Raw genomic sequence first — 7280 nt, 5'->3', positions numbered from 1 at the left:
TTGGTTTTCGGGTGTGTTGTTTGTTTCTTTTGTGGTGTAAAAATGGCTGAGTTACATGTGGGGACCCTAAATGTGAATGGCTGTCGAGGCGATTTGAAGAGGAACTTGGTCTGTGATTTTTTAAGACAAAAGCACTTGGATGTGGGGTTCCTACAAGAGACCCACTCAGATCCGGAGAGTCAGGCCGCCTGGGTGCAGGACTGGGGAGGGACGGGCTTTTACAGTCATGGCACCAGTGTGAGTGCGGGGGGTGGCAGTGCTGATTAGTAAAACCTCCGTGTTAAAAATCACAAAGGTGACTGAGGTTATGGCTGGCAGACTTTTAGTTGTGCAGGCAGAGGATGGCCCCCACTCGTTGGTTTTATTAATGTTTATGCCCCAAATAATGGCACTGCCAGGGTGGATTTTTTTGAATTATTACGGGGGATTTTGGATGAATTTAATAATAATGAGATCGTCGTGCTGGGGGGGGATTTTAATTGTACTGAGGACTGGTTTATGGATAGAAATGGGGCCGAGCCGCACTTGGGGTCAGTCCGGATACTTAAGGAAATCGTCGAGGCCTACGACTTGGTGGATGTGTGGCGCTCTCACTTTCCAGCTGACAAACAGTTCACGTGGCTCAAAGGGAGCAAAGGGCACCTCTCGATGGCCCGCTTAGATCGCTTTTACAGTCCTAAACGGCACCTAAATTTATTAACTACCACTCATATCACTCCTGTCGCTTTTTCCGATCACTCTCTGGTTTCTGTTACTTTTCTCCTCCCATCTCCACAAAAATATAAATCATACTGGCACTTCAACACGACTCTACTTCAGGACAGTCATTTTGTGAAATGTTTTAATTTTTTTGGGAGCAGTGGAGATCCACAAAGCTGCGTTTTGGATCCCTGAGACAGTGGTGGGACATGTCCAAGGTGCAGATTCGACAATTTTGTCAGCAATACACTGAACACGTCACCAAGGCCTGCATTTTAAAAATGAAGACACTGGAGGAGGAGATCACTGAGATCCATCAGACTCTGTTAAATGGCTACTCTGAGGATCTGCTGCACACCCTGACCACGAAGAAAACAACACTACGGGATTTACTGGAGCTTCGAGCTCACGGCGCTTTAATACGTTCTCGTTTTCAGCAACTTAATCATCTAGATGCACCTACAAAATTTTTCTTTGCTTTGGAAAAAAAGGAGGCCCAAGGTAAAGTTATTCATGTTCTCCAAACAGATACTGGAGAAGAGCTAAGAGAGCCGGAGGACATCCGGGACTTTGCTGTGTCTTTTTACGAGACTTTGTTTTCAGAGGAGCCGCTCAGTCTCTCTTCTTCAGCCACTCTGTTCAAAGGACTGCCTCACATTTCTGACGATTCTGCCGAATTTCTGGACAGCGACCTCACTTTTCAAGAACTCACAGTTGCACTTAATGGTCTCAATACTGGAAAGACGCCGGGAATTGATGGATTACCGGTTGAATTTTATACACAGTTCTGGCCGTTATTGGGCATGGATTTTTTTGAGGTTGTACAGGACAGTTTACAAGCAGGGGAGCTTCCGGTCAGTTGTCGGAGAGCTGTCGTCACTTTGCTCCCTAAGAAAGGCAACCTCTCCTTTCTGAAGAACTGGCGGCCCGTGAGCTTACTGTGCACGGATTATAAAATCATTTCAAAAGGATTAGCGACGAGGCTGAGAAAAGTGATGGGCAGCATCATCAACCCCTACCAGTCCTACTGCGTACCGGACAGACAAATTCATGACAACATATTTGTGCTGAGGGACGTCATATCTGCCTCGAAAGCTTTCAACCTCGATGTTGGCGTTCTTTCTTTAGACCAAGAAAAGGCTTTTGATCGGGTCGACCACAAATATTTATTCACAACTCTAAGAGCATTTGGCTTTGGTTTACCATTTGTAAAGTACATCAAATTGTTGTACTCCAACATTTTTGGAGTCTTAAAAATCAATGGGGTGTTAAGCCGGCCATTCGCTGTGACCAGGGGGATTCGTCAGGGGTGTCCTTTGTCGGGGATGTTATACTCCATCTCCATTGAACCTTTTCTTAGACAGCTTGAGAAACACCTGCAGGGATTTACAATTCCATTGTGTAAAAATCTAACTTTTAAATTTCTGGCCTATGCAGATGACGTCGTGGTGTTTGTAAATTCTGATGAAGACGTCTCTGCTGTATGTAACTGTTTAGCACTTTTTGAGGGAGCGTCTTCTGCTAAAGTTAACTGGGAGAAGGGGAATGCATATTTATCAGGGGACTGGGCACATCGTCCTCCGCCTGTCTTACCATCAGGGCTGGGCTGGAATAAGAAAGCTTTCCGTTATCTCGGGGTTGTGCTGGGTGGTGAGGACATTGAAAAAGACAACTGGGAGGGCTGTTTACAACAGAATGAGCTACGATTGAAGAAATGGCAGTGGATTGCGCCTAAGCTCTCTTTTAGAGGAAGAGTTCTCGTTATTAATAATCTCGTTGCCTCCATGTTGTGGCACAGACTGATGAGTGTTGACCCGCCATCAGGACTCTTACACTCCATACAGAAATTATTGGTTAACTTTTTTTGGAATGGAGTGCACTGGCTGAAGAAAGGGCTCATCTGTTTACCAGTGGAGGAAGGAGGACAAGGCCTGACTGATGTTTGCTGTAAGGTGGCTAGTTTCAGATTGTTAGTTTTACAGCGCCTTTTTTTCTCTTTAGAACCCCTAATTTGGAAAAGAATAGCCCTTTCATTTTTCCATAAGATTGATAATTTGGGTTTTGATGTGCAGTTATTGCTCATAGATTTGAGCAGGTTTGATCTCTCTCTGTTACCCAAATTTTATAAGGGAGTTTTACGTACTTGGAGCTCCTTTCTTCAGAGAGTGCCATCCAAGTCCCCTTCACTTTTCAATGAACCCCTCATTTTTAATTCTTTATTCACATGTCCACTGCTTTTTAAAATTAGTTTTGTTAAGAATTTGATAAAAAGTGGCATTGTGGTTGTTTCTCAATTATTGGAGGAGGACAACAAGAGTTTTAAAGATGCCAATGTGTTAGCTTCAAGGCTGGGCATTCGATCAATAAGAACTGTCAATTATTTATTATCATTTATGGCAAAAGACTTCATCAGGCTAAGGGACAGTCAGGGGAACTCGACCTCAGTGCATAACAAGGTGGAGGAGGAGGAGGAGGAAGGCTGCTTTACTGATCTGGAGGTGGAACCCAAATTGAACATGGATGGTGTGAGGGAGGACTCGATTTTAAGGCTTGACGAACAGGAAAATAATTTTTTTCGGTCTTTACCAAAAAAAGATGTGTATGTATACTGCATCAAAGTTTTCCATTTTTCAAGTTTAAAAAATACCATCATGACACCCTGGACTGAAACATTAAATGTAAAAACAGAGGTCAGGCCAGCATGGAGAGAATTTTATAAACCCCCTAATAATAAGAGAGCAGGCGATTTACAATGGAGAGTTGTACACGGGGTCATCGCAACAAATGTATTTCTAAGTAAACTTCGGAGTGATGTGAGCGATAAATGTGCCTTCTGTGGGGAGAAAGAGACTGTTTATCATTTGTTTTTATATTGTACGAGACTGAAAACTCTGTTGGTGTATTTTCAGAAAATATGTGAAAAACTTACTGTTTCTTTTGATGTTCAGAGATTTATTTGGGGCATGAAATATAACAAAACATCAAAATCTAAATTTCAACTTTTAAATTATTTGCTTGGGCAAGCAAAGTTAGCCATTTTAAAAAGCCGTAATAACAAACAGTATGGTACTTTACCAGATGAGGTACTGTTTATTTTCAAATTTTATGTAATTTCAAGAATCAAGCTAGAATTTACATATTATAAAACAATGTGTAATATCGAAGAATTTGAAAAAGTGTGGGGAGTGAAGGGGGTGCTGTGCTCTATTGAGGAGGGGCAACTAAAAATAAATTTGGAATAACTTGGAAGACCTGGTGTGAAAATTGTAATGTTTAAATGTTAGAAGGATTAGCTGGAGTACTGAATACTAAATACAGACGTGTGTACTTAATGTGTGGAGAATGGGGAGTAGTGGAGGAGTAATGACATTGTTATATGAAAAAAATTATTTGTATTGATGTGTTCATGTCTTCTGTTTATTGTGCACAATAAAGTTTATATTAAAAAATTAAAAAAAAAAAAAAATTATCTATCTATCTATCTATCTATCTATCTATCTATCTATCTATCTATCTGATCCTGCCTACTATACTAAATTTGATCTATCTATCTAATCCTGCCTACTATACTAAATTTGATCTATCTATCTATCTATCTATCTATCTATCTATCTATCTATCTATCTATCTATCTATCTATCTATCTATCTATCTATCTATCTATCTATCTATCTATCTATCTAATCCTGCCTACTATACTAAATTTGATCTATCTATCTATCTATCTATCTATCTATCTATCTATCTATCTATCTATCTATCTATCTATCTATCTATCTAATCCTGCCTACTATACTAAATTTGATCTATCTATCTATCTATCTATCTATCTATCTATCTATCTATCTATCTATCTATCTAATCCTGCCTACTATACTAAATTTGATCTATCTATCTATCTATCTATCTATCTATCTATCTATCTATCTATCTATCTATCTATCTATCTATCTATCTATCTATCTATCTATCTATCTATCTAATCCTGCCTACTATACTAAATTTGATCTATCTATCTATCTATCTATCTATCTATCTATCTATCTATCTATCTATCTATCTATCTATCTATCTATCTATCTATCTATCTATCTATCTATCTATTATAGGGTGTCTTTCATTATCTACCTATCTATTATATAGTGCCTTTCGTATTATCTATCTATCTATCTATCTATCTATCTATCTATCTATCTATCTATCTATCTATCTATCTATCTATCTATCTATCTATCTATCTATCTATCTATCTATCTATTTTATAGTGCCTTTCACATCTCTCTCTCTAACAGGTGGAGTGGTGGATCTGAGGCTGAAGATCTGTATTGGTATCTGGAAGGTTGCCGGTTCAAATCCTGTTCATGCCAAAGAGATCCTACTTTGTTGGGCTCTTAACCTGAAAATTGCTCCAGGGGTGTTATATGATGGCTCATATAAAAGACAATTTCACCTTTGGGATTAATACAGTATACAAACATCCACCAGATCAAAGGTTCTCAAGCTTTTTTTGTCATCCATATTCCAAACCTGCCTATCCAAACTAAGGTTTGCTGCTGCCTATTCCAGCAAGTCAGGAGAGATCCCTGAACAAGATGTTGGCCAATGGCAGCCATTTGTAACATAGAAATCGTAGCCGCAATTTCCTACAACCATCTTTTCCAAAGAAGGATCGCAGGGTAACTGCAGCCTATCCCAGGAAGCATCAGGCACAAGGCTGGGGCAATGGACAGGTCACCAGTCCATCACAGTGCTGCTAATGCGTGTAACCTGTATGACCTTGGACTGAGGAATCAAGGAGAACATGCAAACTCCACACAGGTAGCACTTGGGATGCACACGTGCACACACACACACCCACACACACACACACACACACACACACATGCGCACACATACATGCACACAACTTGTTGAGCTGTATGATGGCACAAAACCAACATGGTGATTGTGACGTTCTGTGCCGCTGTGCTCCCCCACCCCCCCAGCTTTTTCAGTGGTCGTTGTGAACGTCGCCCTCACGCTCGAGTGTCTGCCTTATCACGTCCAGGCCTCCTGCAGTATTGATTGATGAGAACAATACATGCGTTATGTCAATGAAGGTGTTTGATTAAAGGGAGTGACCCGCCGCTCTCCTGAAGTGCCCTCACCTCTCTTCAGTAAGGTGAACGTGAATTTGTTTACCTGATCACTTTATGACAGAGCGCTCATGTGACACATGGCAAGCCCAACAGTGACAAGACCACTCCAGAATATTGGACCGAGAGGCAGAATGTCAAAGAAAAAGCCACATCTGGAACTGACAAACACAAAGATAAAAAAGTTACAACGGGCAAAAGAATGGAGAAGTGCATTATGAGCAAAATCCCAAATGGGTCTTTTCTCTGGCAGAGGTGACCCTGGGATTTGATGCGCATTTAAGGAAGAGGCAAACCGAGGACCTGTAAGGCGCTGGTTTGGTGTTCTTCTCCTCGTATGGCAAATTGTTCTTATGGGCCAGTTTGATCCATTCAGCTCGACAAATTGGTCCATCCTGTTCACCTAAACTATGAAAAGTATCAAATGGAGATCTGAAGACACCTAAACGTCTGCTCTCCACCCAACTACTTGGTCATTTATCACATGTGCTGATGCCCCTTTGTGTGAAGAAATGTCTTTGGGACGTTTGTGTGACATCTGCCCTTAGGAAGTTGCCAACCGTGTCTTTTCAGTTTCAAAATGTATTCAACAGTAACAGCTGGGATCCATTGGACTAATTCCTTTCTAAATTTGAAACACTTCAGTCATGTCCCCTTTCCATTTTTTTGCTTTGCTTAAACTGAGAAGGTTCAACTCCTTCAGTCTCTCCTCGTAGCTCAGCCCTCGCAGTCCCACAGTCAGCCTGGTTGCTCTTCTCAGGACTTTCTCAAGTGCTGCTATGTCTTTTTTTTTTGTAATATGGAGAATGCAGCACTCTGGGCACAGCCTCGGTATTGTGACTCTAGTGGACTGTGTCTTAATAATGAAGCAATCCAAACGAAGTATCCCTTGATAAATATATGGATGAGTGAGGCATGGCGCCCTTCTGCCAAGGCTGTTGGCCAGACATTGAACATGAAATTGTGGCCATCAGCCCTACAGTGCTTGCAGATACCTTTACCAGTTTGGAGAAGCGTGTTGATCTGTGTCTGCAAGAAGAAGGTGACCATTTACAACACCAAATGTGATGGGATCGTACACACATTGTCACAAGAATTACCAGGAAACATCAAAAAAGGTTTTGAGGCAGCCACCCGTATATTATGCCCTGGCTGCAAATGGGTACATTGGTTGTGATGTTATTTGCTCAGAGCCCAAAACACAACTGATTGAGGGGTGTAAAGAGGGGGGCGTTAAGTGACGTCATCGGGACTGGAAGTGAGGTTATCGTTGGTGCCAGCCCCGGAAGTGACGTCATCATTGGTACCAGGAAACCGGAAAATGATGTCGTCGGGACCAGAAGAGACATTATTGCTAGCACCGGTCCCAGAATTGACATCATTGGGACTGGACGTGATTTCATCATTGGTATCAGGAACACAGAAAGTGATGTCGTCGGAACCAGA

This window comes from Erpetoichthys calabaricus, chromosome 11 (assembly GCF_900747795.2).
Source record: "Erpetoichthys calabaricus chromosome 11, fErpCal1.3, whole genome shotgun sequence".
Taxonomy (NCBI): Eukaryota; Metazoa; Chordata; class Cladistia; order Polypteriformes; family Polypteridae; genus Erpetoichthys; species Erpetoichthys calabaricus.
This window is presented reverse-complemented; position numbering follows the sequence as displayed.